This window comes from Mastomys coucha, unplaced genomic scaffold, assembly GCF_008632895.1.
Source record: "Mastomys coucha isolate ucsf_1 unplaced genomic scaffold, UCSF_Mcou_1 pScaffold3, whole genome shotgun sequence".
Classification (NCBI taxonomy): domain Eukaryota; kingdom Metazoa; phylum Chordata; class Mammalia; order Rodentia; family Muridae; genus Mastomys; species Mastomys coucha.
The window spans coordinates 14,453,200-14,470,587 of NW_022196909.1; the positions used below are offsets into that span (position 1 = coordinate 14,453,200).

The following is a 17,388-nucleotide window of genomic DNA, read 5'->3' on the forward strand; positions in this document are numbered from 1 at the left end:
ATCCTGACAAAACAATTGTTTGGCAGTAATTCCAAAGGTTAACCAGCAAAATATAGATTAACAACCATTAAATCAGGGACCTTCCCAGTACATTAAGTGGGGCTATAAGACCATTTTTCTCAAGTAAATCCTCTCTGACTCAGACTGGCTGGCTGCAGAGAGTAAGAAATATCATCCCAGACCAGTGGAATCATTGCTGGTTAGTTTTCTCTTCCTTTTTAATTCCAAGTGAGAATTCTGTTGAAGTCGTATTTGGTTTTGTCTTGACTCTGTATTCGTCCACTCCGTTCATCGCACGTGGTTAAACAAAACTACCCTCTTAGTTATACATTGCTGGGCCACAGGCAGCTATGTCCTAAACTGATTAGAAAGGAAGGCAGAAGCAAACCAGACTGTGGCCTAGAGATACGCAAAGATACACAGAATACAAAACATTATTTGTATGTTTCAGAGAGGAGATGACAGTCGCTTTTAAGTATTTTTGGTGTGTATGAAATAATTATAGTATGTTGCCTAAGAATATTACATTATGAAGATAAACAGAGTGATTTATGAATTTAAAAAATTATATGTTTTATGGAAAACCAAATGTTGTGTTGGAAATTCACTTTTTTTTTTTTAAGCCAAGAATTCTAAAAACAGAACTCCCCCTTTTTTTCATGGATTTTTTCGAGGGTTAGGTGAACTGCCTTGGTTTTGAGTCATAGTCTTGCCTTACCTGTCCCATGTAGACTCCAATTACTGTTCAGTATGTGAATACTTGACTCAAGATCCGTCAGCAAACCAGACTTGTACTAAAAGTGAGCCACTGATGTCACTAGTCCGGTCGACTACAGTCCAGGGATTGTCTACATTCATCTTTGCTACAGCTTCTGAGAATTAAGCCAGAATGGCGAAGCAAGCAGAGAAAAATTCTTGATAACATTCTGTGAACTTCTAAATTCAGCCAAGCTTGAAGTGTATAAATGAAAACTCCTCAGACATCTGAACCAGTGAATTCACTTTTCTGCTTCACAAGTTCAAGGTGCATTTCTGAAGCTTCGAGTTCTTAAGAAATATGAATGTACATATCTTGCTCCCCGTGGAAATAACTTCAATTCTATTTCTTTCCTGCTTGCTATTTTGTCTTATTTTGTTTTGCTATTGTTATTGTGGTGGTGGTGGTGGGTTTCAGACAGTTTAATCATAAGGCACACTCAAACTCACTAGCCGCTGCCTCAGCCTCCTTCATGCTGTCATGACAGACGTGTACCTTAACACTCAGGTAAAAACTTTCATTTCCTGTTTTACAGCGTTGTTTCTCAGAAAAAGAAAACCTTCATGAGTAAACTGTTTACTTCCTCAAAATTTACTTAGTCATGTACCTACCTCCTCATAGTTTTATGGAAATTTACAAGAAAATCAAGAGCACATTTGCTCTAGTCATGTTAAGAGGAGGCACCATGTTATCAGACAAGAGAGGGAGGAGGGCAAGCAGATCTTACCAACAGTGGAAGGAGCTTAGCAATGGACAGTCTTAAGGAGAGAGTAGGCAGTGGTGGCACATGCCTTTAATCCCAGCACTTGGGAGGCAGAGGCAGGTGGATTTCTGAGTTCAAGGCCAGCCTGGTCTACAGAGTGAGTTCCAGGACAGCCAGGGCTACACAGAAAAACCCTGTCTCAAAAAACCAAAAAAAAAAAAAAAAAAAAAAAAAAAAAAAAAAAAAAAAAAGGAGCGAGTGAGCTGGGGTAAGCTAACAGTCTAAAGTCAACAGGTTTGCAGCAGCTCAATGTATCCCATGCCTGTAAGCCTAGTCCTGGGAAGCCTGAGATAGGAGAAATGCCACCAGTTCAAAGTCTGCCTGGGCTGCTGTGTGAGACTCTGCATCAAACAGCCAAGATGAATGCTTTCAAGGAAATCTGAGAATAAGAGCACCTCAAGCACCTGAAATGAGAGCTTGTGCCAAGGGGAGCTGTGGGGAGGGGGGATCCCCATAAAATCGACTGTAGCTTCTGGGACTTACACTAAGTTTGAACCAAGGCTGTTTTTAATTGTCCGGATCACCAACTGAAAGAATGGTTCCATTTCTCTGCCTTTTCAACTGGCTGCAAAGACTCCCAGAGAGTTAAGGCTACTGTTTTAAATCTTTGTGCCTCCCCAACTCATACGGGTTCTCTTTTGGTCAACTCTAAATTACAATCTTACAAGGAAGATCTAGGGACCTGTGGTTCTTAGCCTAACCATGCTGGTACAGAGCAGGCTAAAACAGTCTTTTCATTTAGTTGCACATTAAAAAAAAAAAAAGGAAGAGCATATCTACCTGCCATCATGCAGCACTCCCTTGTGCAACTGAAGACATACTGTCCCTCTCCTGAGGACACACTCAAGATACCATCTCAGGATGAGTTATTCTCTAGTGGAGTCACATTCCCTTTTTGTTAGCCTTGAAATGAAGGCTGGCCCCGCCCCCAGTCTCAGCCCTGAAAGAACATCTCATTTTGGCAGCAAGAAGGCAAAAACAAAAAGAAAATAGACTATTTACTGTAGACACAAGAAACGCTACACCAGACGAAGTGGAAATACTCAAGACTTGACAGCTGAAGTAATTCCTGCTCACCTTTCCCATATGGTGTTTATAAGCATTTTACCACATGGCTGGAGATGGCATCCATAACCATTTCCTTTTACGAGCCATTCTGTGTTCCCTTTGGTCTTGGAAAGCAACTTACTATTGTAGGGAACAGAGGAAGCCCAGAGTGTAGGTTTCCTGAACGAATGTGCCGTTAACATGGACATGTCTATGTCAGTGGCCCTAGCCTCAGCCCCAGAGGGAAAGGGCAAAACCTTTCTCAAGGCCACGTGTGGATGACAAAAATGTTCATTATGGCTTTCTCCCCCTCTGGATATTTATGGCCTAAAGACTGCTCCTCCTACAGACACTGCTCCTACCAAGACTAGCTATGCCTGTGTCCATGATCCAGTTGTGTATCATAGGCACTGCCTGCTTGCCTCTGGAAACATGTTGAGTTTCCAGAGAACTGCGGTTGCTCCATCAGAGATTCCAGTCCAACCAACCCAAGCTTTTGTGTGTATATATGTCTGCCCTTTCTTCATTCCCTTACCACACCTGTCCCAGAAGTCTGAACAAAGAATGGTACCCTAAGAGGGCAAACATTCCCAAGTCCCATGCCCTTTCACTCACCTACGATTTTGTTGTTGTTGTTGTTTTCTTTGTTTTGTTTTGTTTTATTAAACTCTGTAACAGACATGGATGATAATGACACCATACATTGATTCCAGTCAGGCGCATAAGGAGTCCATACTGGCCAGGTGCCAGTCTTGGCAACCTGTCCAGTTAAATTATTACTGCGTCCCTTCATGAAAATTATGTTTAGTGGGGTAGGGGAAACCTAAGACTTCCAAACCAGTAGCCAAGAAATGAGAAACAAGAATGTTAATATCTATAACTACTTCAATCACTTGAATAATAGCTCCAGGAAAGACAGTACTACATGCTAGTCTCCAACTGACACAATTTACCGGATCCTAGATGGTGTTACTCCAATCTCCAACAACATGACTTCATAGTTAGAGCCATAGCTGACTTTTCTAAATGTTATTTCACAGTCAAGTCAGCTGCTTCAGGGTGATAGCATGCTAAGACCTGGTATACTCTATGGACATGATTCGTTTGATAATTTCTATGGCCAGAGGATTCTCCTAAGCATCCTATTATGTTGAGTTAAGCATTCTGCATGAAGGATGACCTGGATTCAAAATAATCATGGACAATGATTTTGAAGAAGCAGGGGAGGTAGAGAAGTCACACCCACATCCAGAGATAAACCTATTCCTGAGGAAACAAAGGTCCAACCCATCCATGATGTAAACAATTCAAAGAATCACCTTTCCTGAATCTAACTCTTGGAGACATCCCAGGTAATGGCACCATACACCTGCTCAGATCCTGTCTGGTGACAGGCTGGACATTCAACATGCGTGATCAACTTTTTCTATCAAGCCCGTACATATGCTTTGCTTCTTCTCCCGTGACTTGCCAACCATGTTCACTTGGCTAGGATAAAAGTGGCTGAAAAAAAGATCAAAACATCACTCGATTGTTAAAATCCTTTCTTGCTGACGTCATCCCTTAAGGAGATTTCATCTGGGTCACAAGACTTTGATACTTTGTAGCAGAAGTATTTGTTCATCTACTTCTTCAGACTGTCTTGACTAATTTTCACTAGGTGTTTTCAATACTCTCAGAGTGTCCATCAAACATTGAACACTGCATGTGGATCATAGTAGATCCATGACTTCAGCCATTATTTCCTTACAGGCAGAAAAACAAAACAAAACCAAAGTCCAAAACAACCTGTTGCCTTGCTCTATTTCCCTCACCACTGTCCTTTAGGCTATTCCTAAAGGACACTCTTGAGTATTCTTGAGTAGAGTTGCAGACTTCCAGTTTCGCTCTTTTAAAGAGTACCAGAATATCATGCTGAACCTCCTGTGAACCAGACTCAAAATTCTGTTCTTTGAAATCTGTCCAAAGATTCCAGATTCAGGCTGAGGTGGAACGAGCAGATGCAGAAGTATGGACGGTGAGCATCTGTGACACTGGTTGATAAGACTAACTTGGGTCATCAGGCCTTGCTTAGTCATAACCATGTATAGTAGTAGGCTGCTTCTAGATGTCACTGGAGGGTTAGTACAATATCTTGGCTAAGTGCCAAGAGTGGTTTTTTTTAATAGGCAAATTAATAAACAGTAGCCACAAATGTAACTTTCCCAGTAGCAAAACCAAAGGAGTTTTGCAAAAATGAAAACTTTACTGGCTGGGAAATCATCAAAGTGGTAGTCTCTCTCTCTCTTAGGAATCTAACAAACAGAGGTAACACACAGGTCACTTGTCAGTCCCTCACACTTTAGGCATCCTCAGAACTGTTCACCCATAAGAACCTGGGTCTGAAACAGCTTTATGTAGAGGTTTTCATTTTCCTGGTCATTCTCAAAATTGGCAGCCAGAATTTGGTGAATGGGTTGAAATAGTACATCAAATTGAGATGTATGTTGCCTCCAAAAACCCAAAGCGGCCCCCATGGTTCTGTAAGATTTTGTTAGTGCTAGAGCAGGATAGATGCAGTACCATGTGCTTCAGCTGCAAGGTGATATGTTGACATGCTGCAGACCACTGTAGCTGGAACTGTGCTATGAGGACAGCAAGCCCTAAACTACCATCTGGCCCCCTATGTTATATACGCGTCTGCATTTCTCTGACAATGTGATGAGTCCCGTCTCTTCAGAAGTATCAACACTAATAAAGAACATCTAAGAGAGAATGGACAGGATCTTTAAACCAGTCATCCAAATATGCTCTGAAAGAAAGCAGAACCCTATGGTAAGAAAGGAGCAGAAGGCCACAGATCCTCTTAATAACCATTTAAAAAGAGAAGAAAGGGAAGGGGGGTCTGGATAGTATGCAGAGTTATATGAAATTATCCTCTTGCATCAAAGGCACATGCGGATTCTTGCCCCTGATCTTTTAGCACTCAGTGTCTCATTTACTCACAGCCTAAATTCTGCATTTCCTTAACAGGTCCTAGGACAATGTACAATTTTCAAAGGCCCTCTCTTGCCTACAAGATGAGAAGCAAATAATTCCTAAGAAGTTCCTTCAAATGAGGCTCCCAATTGGGTTTATAGTCCGAACTGTGAGACCACTTCATGTAATCTTTTTTCTCCATCATACCAAATTTGTCAGATGTCACAGAATGGAATGTGTTTTCTCAACTTCTGGTCTTTCCATATACTGGGCCCTTAGCAGAAGTGGTTTTTTTTCCCCCTCCCGGTCTCAAGTCATCCTCAACACTCAACCCGACCCAGTGTGACCTGTCAGACCTTCTTGACTCCTCTAAATGTAACTGTGTCACTAGGTGCTCCCAGCCTGTACACTGGTCAGCCGTAATCCACATGTGATACATAAATGGATGGCTGAGTTTATCACTCTCTGGTTTGACCAAACTCTTTTCAGTGGCTCCCTATCTAGTCACTTGCAATTTACTATTGATTTTTTTTTTTTTGAGAACTTCAGGAGGGAATTTAGAATGACAAAACACTGTTTGAGCAATTGTTATCAATAAAAGAATACTTTTTTCCAATGATTTGCTTAAGGGACGTTTAGAAAAGCCCGGTGCTTGGTGTTTAATTCATTGATTTTCTTTTGTTGCTGGAGCCATGCATGATTTTCTCTATAATAAAAGGAAATGATTGACCACTTAATTTAAATGTTAATCTTCTTTTTATAGTTTACTCTGTTAAAATTATGTACTTTTCTCAGTACAATAGGCACAGCCTGCTCTTAAAATTCCTCCTTTAAATGTATTATCTGTGAGCCTTTAATCTGTGACCCCACATGGCTCACTGCATCACACTATAAAATGAAATGAATTGTTACTACCCAACTTACAGATGTTATAGAGACAGGAGCCTAACATGGCTGTCTTCTGAGAGGCTCCACTCAGCAGCTGACTCAGACAGATGCAGACACCCACAGCCAAACAGTGAATGGTACATGGGGACATTTATGGAAGAATAAGAAAAAGGATGGTGGGCCCCAAAGAGGATAGGAGCTCCACAGGAAGACCAACGAAGTCAACTAACCTGGATTTTTGGGGCTACCACCAATCAGAGAATATACATAGGCTGGACCCAGGCCTTCCTCACATATGTAACAAATGTGCAGCTTAGTCTTCATGTAGGTCCAGCTTTGGGTATGCCCAAAGCTGTTGCCTGTCCATGAAATATGTTCTAGTTTGGCTGCTTTTTCTGGCCCCAATGAGAGAGGAAGTACCTAGCCTGAAAGAAACTAGAAGTGCCAGGGTAAGAGGATACCCAAGGGGGACCCCGCCCTCTCAGAGGAGAAGGGGGAGAATAGAGGAGGGATGGTGGGAAGGATGACCAGGAGGGGGCAGTAAGTGGGATGTAAAGTAAATAAGAAAGAAAATTAAATTTAAAAAATATTATCTGAGCTCCTTTTAAACATGAGTACAGGCACTATTTAGATGTAAGCATTCTGAGTATTCTATGCTGAATAAACACATTCGTTCGTTTTGTGAAGTGTTCCATGGATAATCTCTGTGCTCTAAAACTTACATACATTTTGTATGCATGATACCCAAACAAAACAGGAACACAGTTAACACCTTTAAATATCTACAATTCATTGCCAACCATTCAAAACTTGTGAATGAGATAAAATCAGGGAAATTCAAGTCTCTTTGATTCTTACTTGGGATTATTTTTCTATCAGTGTTGTAGGTTAATGGCTAATATATAGCTTTCATTAAAAAATACAAACAAACAAAGAAACAAGTAGTTTTTAACTACAGAAATTCATATTAGTCCTCTCATGCTGGCTAAATTCTCATTCAAACAAATTCTGACTCTGCACAGAGTTTTTAGCTGGAAGATTATAGGATTCTATAAAATAATTTTGTTTTTTTTTAAATTCACAAATTCTTGATTATGCCTGTAGACCTAAAAATGCAAATGTTTACTAGATGAGTGGAATATGCCGGGGACTGATTTTCCCTAAATTCAAACCATTGGTGTGCTCTGTTCCATTTGGATGCACTGTGAAGAGCTTTAAGCTCAAGCTGGTCTGACAGCTGCTTTGAAGTGCCAGGATCATGCAGCCGTAACTGTGATGACAGCAAGGGAAATAAGGTCTTGTGCCAAGTGGGAGTCATTGTGTCATTAACAATTTTTATTCACCAGTTATCTTACCCTACAGCCATCATTCATTGTTCTATAGTAGTAATTGTAAATACAGTTCCTTAAAATTAGACATGTTTATATGTTTCACAGTGGTGTAATGAGCTCTTCACATGTGGTGCAAAAGAAAAATGAGCTACATTTCATAATATAAATAGAATGAAACACTCACCATAAACACAGGGACCCAGACCTATGGGCTGCATGTGCTGTAAAGAGATAAAAAGCAACTGTCAGAAGAAAAAGAGGTCACAGATAGCTTCAGAAACAACACTTGAGAAATCTTGAGAGATTGTGCTCCAAACTAATGCAGTCAAGTGTTTCTAGAGGAAGGAACCAGAGAGTTTTAAACCCCAGGCATCAATTTACCTAGTGAATTCTGAAATCACAAGCAATTTAGACTCTTAGATGTAATGAATATCTCAAGATGGGTAGGATATCATAGGACAATCAGAACGGGCATGGCTTGCATGAATAGGTGACCCAAGGGGAAGAAGAGTGTGGCAAGGCATGCTATTATCCTGTGGGAAACACTCAGCATCTGGAGGACCTTCCGTGATTATACTGGTTAAAGAGAACCACAGATATTCGAACATGAAAAGGTTAATATAAAGAATGACTTACTATACAGATGTGCTGATATATAACTATAATCCCCCAAATTCTGGAAGTTGGAGCAGAATGAGTACAAATTTGAGTTAAGTCTGAGTTGCATAGTGAGGCCCTCTATTAATAAACAAAAATCCAATCAAAACAAAGGCCCTGGGATTATTAACTATAAACAACAATAAAGCTGGTATTAGCTAGTAATAATCAACCTGGACTCAAGAGAATATAGAGGTAGCAGGTTTAATGGATGCCCAATTTACCAATGCTGTGATAAAATAAAAACATTTACTGGCAAGTAAATTCTCAGTGGATATATTTCTTTTGCACCCATTCTTAAGAAATGAAGGATATTCTCCAATAAAATAAAAATAGAAACCAAAAATGAATAAAAAAGCAAGATGTCCATATTAAAAGAAAATCAATAAAATCGTCAGTGTAGTAAATGAAGTGGTCACCTAGAGGCTGCTTTGCTAAAAATCATCCACTTCTTATTTGGATGCACGAGTTGACAAATGCCAAGGCCTGGCCTTAATTTTGTGCATCTTTTGTCGGACACTGGTTTTCCTCTGAATGCAGGCACATCAGTTCTGTAAGGAGGAGTGCCCACTTACCTCTGGTGCTTCTCCTTCGAGATGAGAGCACAAAGATAAGTCATTTTCCCAGATGTGCAGTCATCTTGGATTCCAGGAACAACAGACCTCCAGGGAGAGATTCCCTCTCCAGGGGAGGGAAATTGTCTCTGGTAGGGAGGAGGCCAAGAACCAAATTGATGGGCTCTGGGAAATGATAACAGTATAAAGCTAGACAATGATCGACCAGATCAGGCTTTGACCAGAACTACTTAATTATGCATGCATCTTTGGCTTTTGCCCTAAATCTTCCTCTCTTTAAATCTAAATACCCTCAAAATGGTTTGGGTCACTGGACCCTTTTATTTATTCCTCTCTAAATGGGATCACATAGAATACACTTTCTTTCCTCCTTGCTTTGTAACATTACTAATCTTTTAAAGTAGTACACTAGGGTTGGATAACAAGTCTAGCTTTGGGGAGCTGCTGGAACCTCTGATTTTTCTCTGAAGCCCAGGTTTTCTATGGAATGTAAGTTGCTAGGGAAGTATTCTGCAGTGGCTATAAAAAGCAGGTAATGCAAATAAACAAAATTGACATCTCCATATGGATGACCCCACATCATTAAAGGCTTTTAACCTCCGGGGAGGTGGTACCAAAGGCTGTTTGAAATCACATGAAAAATTAGTGGAAAGTTTAAGTGGCAACTTAACCTTCTAATGAAAAAAAAAAAGTCTGTTACTAATGTCAAAAGGATGAAAAATACAAGTTTTAATAAATTTTAAAGATGTTCATCTATGTTAGTTTTATCTTCATCATAACAACAAATTTAGATTTAACAAAACTTTTAATACACATTTGTTACAGATAATAAGAAAAGAAAACAAAGGAGATTGATGATTTGAAGAGCTAAATCCTTAACCATAACATTAAGGAGTCAACACATACTATCTAAAATGAAATAACAAAATATAACACTACTATAGATCCCTATTATTTATAAATGTAGTGGTATGTAATGAAGAAATCTTTAAAGCTGTCAAATGGGATGTCTTCTGAAGGAGAAGCCTGGAGAAGACTGTGCTAGAAAAATTTGTGCTTGGTTACATATCATTTTGTTTTGTTTAATCCATATGTAAATTAATTACTTTTTCAAAAATAAAATTAATTTTCACAATAATGAAAGAGTATATTCCTTTAGAAAGTTGATTTCACGTTGACCCTTACTAATCAAGCCCTGGCTCAATGCTAGGCACTGAGCTAAAACTGGAACAAGCCTCGGTTCCTAACCCTGCAAAGGTAAATACACCAGAGGACCCTCTATGTAAATGCTATAAGTGTGGTAGGAATGTGTAAGACATCCATGTAAAAATTTTCAGTAACATCTTTTGACTTAGCCTTCAAAATTCAAATGAGGCACATTTTAGTAGCCTTACTACAGAGAGCTGAGTCACAGATATGTCACATTAGTGCTAATTGCTGGCACTATTCAGAGGAGCAGCGCTCTGTAGGCAGAAGCAGGAAGTTAGTTCTCTGTGAGTTAGAGGTTAGCCTGGTCTACAGAGCTAGTTCCAGCACAGCTACACACACACACACACATACACACACACAAAACTTATCTTGAAAAACAAACAAAAAATGAATGTATATGGGTATGTATAGTTAACATAAAAGGTCTTTTTATTTCCTTTAAAGAAAGTTCTTAAAATTTCCATGTGAATGAATTCAATCAAAATGGGCTTATGTGTTGTGTTAGTCAGGGTTTCTATTCCTGCACAAACATCATGACCAAGAAGCAAGTTGGGCAGGAAAGGGTTTATTCAGCTTACTTCCACATTGCTATTTATCACCAAAGGAAGTCAGGACTGGAACTCAAGCAAGCCAGTAAGGAACATCACCCCATGGCCTCTGCATCAGCTCCTGCTTCCTGACTTGCTGGAGTTCCAGTCCTGACTTCCTTTGGAGATAAACAGCAATGTGGAAGTAAGCTAAATAAACCCTTTCCTGCCCAACTTGCTTCTTAGTCATGATGTTTGTGCAGGAATAGAAACTCTGACTAAGACATGTGTTTTCTGATCTTATAATTCTCCAAATGCTAATATAATTGATTGTACTGTGAATATAGTCCAAATGCTTTAAATCATAGATATTTTATTTTCCTACAAGTGTAGTCATTCATTCCTGCCATAGTTACTTCTTCACAACTTAAAACAGAGAATGAGAGCTGGTGCTGAACTCATTTGGTTCCAGTATTTATTCTGCCACCCTTCTACTGAAGCAGAGTCTACAGTATGGACCATATATCTCAACTCTGTACTGTCACGTGAAGTGAAATGAGGGGTGCTATAAATATTTGATGTTCTCTTCACTCCCACTCACTGTGTGCTTTTCATTCTGGCATCAGATGACCACTTTGAAAGCTGTAGGATGCAATTTTATATTTGCTAAGAGACTTAGAACATTTTAATATGCTCTGGGGTCCAGAGTTCAGCCATTGCCAGTCTATAAAACATTATATAAATCATAGAAGCTTCCTAAATTCTCACTATTGAGGTCTTATAAGTGGTTTATTTTTACTTTTAAATTTTCCACAGACTTATTTTAAGTGAGAAAAATGAGTTGAGATTTCATTTAGTATGATCCCCAGGTGTGTTTCAAATTAATTGCAGTCATGTCAAAATAGGTCTGTTGGAATTAAATTATCCTTGTTTTTTTCTAACACAATTCTAAATCTGGGAGGAAAGACTTCCAGTAAAATTCAAGCAGCGAGCTTCCTGGTCTCAGAAACAAGCAGATCTATTTGATGGGTTTAGTTCTGTTGTCCACTAATCTGAAGCTGACCTGTGTGTATACTATGTAATCAGGGGACTTCCCATCTCTCTGAAGCTCAGATGAATTCTCCTGAAGCAATGCCCTATGCAAGCAGTGAGAGCCATAGCTCTTCCAGAAGAGGCCCTTTCTTACTGCTTTTTACCCCTGGAGTACCTGGCTCCAGTTTAAGACATATTTGATATTAAATGCACTGAATTTATTAGCATTTTTATACTCTGTTCACTAAAGTCAGTTTTAAAAATTAAAGACTCGGGGCTGGCGAGATGGCTCAGTGGATAAGAGCACTGACTGCTCTTCCAAAGGTCCTGAGTTGAAATCCCAGCAACCACATGGTGGCTCACAACCACCTGTAATGAATTCTGACGCCCTCTTCTGGTACATCTGAAGTCAGCTACAGTATCCTTCCTTATGATAATAAAGAGATCTTTGGGCCAGAGCGGGGTTGACTGGAGTGAGCAGAGGTCATAAAATTCAATTCCCAACAACCACATGAAGGCTCACAACCATCTGTACAGTTACGGTGTACTCATATACATACAAAAAAAATAAATAAATAAATCCTTAAAAAAGAGAGAGAGATCAGCTGTGTGACTTTGGCACTGTCTCTCTCTCAAAAAAAAAAAAAAATTAAAGACTCACATTCTCCACACCTTAATACACTAGAGTTAATATTGTTAAATACTTGCCCTCTTTAGGCTGGTCTGCATAGTTTGTGTATAAGTGCAGACATTCTAACATGAAGAACGAAGCAGGTATACAATTCTTCCATTTATAATCTTCTGTACAATAGTCTTTTATTTTGACTGAGAAAATTAGTGGCAAACCAAGCTAAAAACTTAACATTATGTTTTTGAAGTGCTATGCATTGTGATGAGACCACACACCTCACAGTGCTGAGTTTAGAGTAAGTACATCGTGTCTTGCTAAAAGACCATTCATTATGTTATTCACGGCTCTGAAATGTGAGAGCATGATGTGTATTTGATATTGATAATTTGTTCTCACTTTCTCCTTTAACCACCACAGAACTCCTTCAAGAAAAACTAGGGCAGGAGAGATGATCCAATGACTGAAGGCCCTTTCAGCATGAGCTCATAATCTGAATGATTAATGCCCAGAACCTATGAAAAGATGGAAGGAGAGAATTGTCTCCACAACATTGTCCTATGATTGCTATATACACTATACCATGGACATGGCCGCTCCTCTCTCTCCCTCTCTCTCTCTCTTTCTCTCTCTCTCTCTCACACACACACACAGAAAGAGAGAGAGACAGACAGACAGAGAGAGAATAATAAAACATTTTTTCAAAAGAGGAAGGGGGTGGCAGCTTTTTATAGTAATTTGCCTAATTACAATTCCTAATTTGCTTCAATTTGTTCTAATTGGCACTCTTGTGTCATTCTACATTTACTACTAATTGGATGACTTCTCTAAAGAGAAATGAGCTTTAAGGTAAGACTCCTATTCCTGGGATTTTTCCACCCATGGCCAAGATCCCTCAGTTCTGCCCAGAGGAACCTGGGTGATCTCTGTTGACTTTATCTTGCTTCTGCTCTTAATCCCATTTACCACCCAGGATGCCAGCTGCGCTGCTTTGTGATTTAAAGATCACTTTTTATCTGACTCTAATGGCTTATTCAGAAAGCTTTGTGTTTGGGAGAGGGACCAGAAGTTGCCCTGCAAGTTCTACTAGGCAAGCTCTACTTTCCAATATGCTCAGATCTCAAAACTGTCGTCTAGCCTCCTTCTTGTGCAGGAATGAGTTCAAACTTTGAGTGACTCTTTGAGGTATAATTTATCCATCTCTAAATGAGTGTCAGCACTATTTATTATGTTGGCATAAATACTTAAAACTTTTTAAATTTGTCAATATTTTATGGCCAAAGTTATGGTTCTACACTAATTTTGACATTTGAAAGAAATTAAAGTATAAAATTTATAATACTTTATCATTGTCTTACCCTGCCCTGTAAAAAGCTACCTTATAATTATATAATATTATGTTTTCTTTATATTTTAAAGTATTTGTTTTTGTGCATTTCAACAGATAATAGTGTATGTTGTTATATCTTTAATACTGATTTGATTTATAAAATATCTGCTTGTTATAATATTTTGTCATAGAATAAGTTCTTTTTATTTAAAGATTTATTTATTTATTTTATGTACATGAGTACACTGTAGCTGTACAGATGACTGTGAGCCTACATGTGGGTGTTGGGAATTGAGTTTTTAGGACCTTTGCTCTCTCTGGTTAACCCCGCTCACTCGGGTCAGCCCTGCTCGTTCAGTCCCTGCTTGCTCCAGTCCAAAGATTTATATTATTATACAGTACAGTACACTGTAGCTGACTTCAGATGCACCAGGAGAGGGTGTCAGATCTCATCACGGGTGGTTGTGAGCCACCATGTGGTTGCTGGGATTTGAACTCAGGACCTTTGGAAAAGCAGTCAGTGCTCTTTCCTGCTGAACCATCTTGCCAGCCTGAGTAAGTTCTTCAAAGTATTATTATAATTGTTTTAATAGGAAAGAGAGACTTGAGAAAGAAAATGCTGAGGTCCAGGAATCATCCCACAAACCACATAAGCACCAGTCTCAGTCAGACAGGAACTTATTGAACGCACACCCTAATGCTGTGTTAATGACTGGATGGCATGGAACAAAATGGCTACCTCTTTGCTGGGGGCAGGGGATAGACATCAACAGAAAATGCTGTTTGGAATATAGATATTTTGCTCATACAAGGAAAAAATCCATATGTTTGAGGTTGCTTCTATATTGTAGGAAATATCACTGATATTTCCTATCACACATGAGTTTATTTTTCCATTTAATCATCTTTGTGTTCATGGCCCAGATCTGACCTGGCAGTCCCTTATTACCTTCTTTTTTCTCATCTGCCATCTGGTCTGTTATTCGCAGTTCTATGGTTGCAACCATCCTTTCCCTTGGAAGTATGATTCTGGTAGAAAGAAGAAACAAAAGTAGTCATAAGAATCTACAAGGCCAACAGTAGTGAAAACTTCTAGAGGGACACGGAGCCTGAACAGGCCATCCTTTCTAACTAGGCAAGGCCTCCAGTGGAAGGGTTTGGGATACCAACTCAGTTACAAAACCTCTGATCTACAGTTTGTCATGCCTGCAGGATGTGCTGGGACCAGAGCCTAACATAAGAAAGACTTCGCCCAGCAACTGATGGGAGCAGATTCAGAGTCCCACAGCCACAGAGCTTGGGGAGTCATTTGGAGGATGGGGAAGAAGAATTGGAGGAGCCAGAGGGACCAAGGGCAACATAAGAACACAGCCTGCAGAATCAACTTACCTGAACTCAAGTGGGCTCACAGAGATCAGGGAGCCTGTATGGGTCTGACCTAGGTTGTCTACATTTATGTTATGGCTAAGTGGCTTGGTGTTCATTTGGGATTCCTAACAATGAGAGCAGGGAGCTGTCTCTGACTCTTGTGCCTGCCTTTGGGACCCTTTTGCACTTATTCATTTGCCTCATCCAGCTTTGATGTGAGAATGAGTGTTTCATCTTAATGTAGCTTGTTATTTTGTATTTAGTTGATGTCTTTGGAAGGCCTGCTCTTTTCTGAGGTGAGGTAAAAGGGGGTGGATCCGGGCAAAGGGGGAGGGGGAGAGGGAGGAAGAGTAAATTATAGTCAGGATGTAGTGTATGAGAGAAGAATAAGTAAAAAGAAAAAAAGAAAGAAAAGAAAAGGCAATGCTTTGACAGGAGGAACCAGAGGAGCTTATAAACCCCATCTAATGGTTGTCATAGCCAATTTCTGACTGTCAACCAGGATGGTGTTATAAATGGTTCCTAAGGGTAAAAAGAGTTAGAAATACATTTTTTTTTAAAGCAAACAAATTGGCATCCTCTCCACCACCACCAACAAATCAAGACTCTGTTTTTTTGTTTGTTTGGTTTTTGTTTTTTGTTTTTTCGAGATAGGGTTTCTCTGTATAGTCCTGGCTGTCCTGGAACTCACTCTGTAGACCAGGCTGGCCTCAGAGTGAACTCAGAAATCCGCCTGCCTCTGCCTCCCAAGTGCTGGGATTAAAGGCATGCGCCGCAGCCACCACCACCGCCCGGCAAGACTCTTTTAGTGAGTAGGAAGGTCAACCAGATATTGTGTAAGTAATAAATCCTAACTTCATATGTGCTCCAGTCCTTCCTACATTCCATTAGACCCTTATTACTGCTTTTAAAATTGTCTGATGCCACCTGTCCATGTTGTGTATCTTATTATAGTATCTTTAGCCTTATTTTCATGTCCTATAGTGCCAGTTCTGGCAAATCTCCCTTCAAGTCACAACATTTGCTCATGAAGGTACTCGATGCTGTCTAAAGTATTTTCGGAGTAGATATGTTCAGGAACTAGTATGCTAAGTCAAAGAACTTGCCCCTAAGGCTTGGGGACCTGTGTGTGTGTTTTTATCAACTTTATTGGTGTTCATGAGCTACTGAAAGACCCCTGGGGGAGACCCCCACTCAAATCTCGGGAGGACGTACACCCCAGGAATCACGAGAGACCACATCTTGATGTAATTACAAGAGGCATATTTTGATTTCAGGACGCCCTGGTTCAGTACCACACCTATCTCACGCAGGAGATAGGGGAGCCGACCACGAGGCTTGAAAGTTAAAGGTTTTTTATAGGAAAAAAGGTCTGAGGGAACAAAGGGATCAGTGTGGTCATACATGATTGGCTAGTTCAAATATTAACTATTACGTACAGAACAGAGTGGAAAATTCTTAAGGTTGGTGTTAATCTGAGTCAACAGAGCATCTGACCTTAAACCATATCTGAGAGGACCAGATGGTCCATTACTTAGTGTCTGCCAGGCACGTCTTTGCAGGCCTGGGCCTTGGACATGTCCTCGTTTGCCTAGACATGTTTTCCTCTATGTTTATAGTTTTATGTCTTCTTGACCTGCCAGCTCTTATGATATCTAACAACTTGTTTGCTCTTTCCCAGGCCTATGTGGCCAGTTTGTGATGGATTCTTAGGCCCATAACTTTTCTTCCTAGTCAGCACAGGTTTAAAGCTTTAATTTCTCCTTACACTACAAGAATAGGCTGTATTTTCCTTGTCGTTTTCCATCCCAAAGAAGTTAAATGCAATCAGAGATGTTTCAATTTAAAGTATCAGGATTCCCGCTAATGGGAATATTCTCTAGGATTTGCTACAGATAGTTGCTGATTAGGCCTGATAATCAAAGTATACACATTTTGTGGCTAGAGAGATGAATCAAGGTTTAGAAGCACTGGCTACTCTTCTAGAGGACCTAGGTTTGTTCCCTGGTATCCACATGGAAGTTCACAAACCTTCTAACTACCAGCCCAGGGGATCTCATGCCCTCTTCTGGCCTCTGAGGGTACTTCAGTTACATGGTGCACAGAATACATGGAAGCAAAATACCCACCCACATTAAAAAAAAAAAAGAAAAACAATTAAATACAAGCATTGTACATGTTTTTGAAGTAAAGAAATGCCTTAATAATTATCTCTCTGTTTTTTTTTGTTTTTGGGTTTTTGTTTTTGTTTTGTTTTGTTTTGTTTTGTTTTGTTTTTTGAGACAGGGTTTCTCTGTGTAGCTCTGGCTGTCCTGGAA

General features: G+C 39.8%; 1 long non-coding RNA gene across 1 annotated transcript in view; it reads right to left on the reverse strand.

Annotated features, from left to right (window-relative positions):
• The window catches only part of LOC116074651, a 50,415-nt gene that overhangs the window by 10,967 nt on the left and 22,060 nt on the right, over positions 1 to 17,388 (reverse strand). Inside the window, exons 4-5 of the long non-coding RNA XR_004112226.1 lie at positions 14,652 to 14,731; positions 7,929 to 7,965 (exon numbers count right to left, since the gene is read on the reverse strand). This is a non-coding gene — a long non-coding RNA (uncharacterized LOC116074651). The remainder of the gene's footprint in view (positions 1 to 7,928; positions 7,966 to 14,651; positions 14,732 to 17,388) is intronic.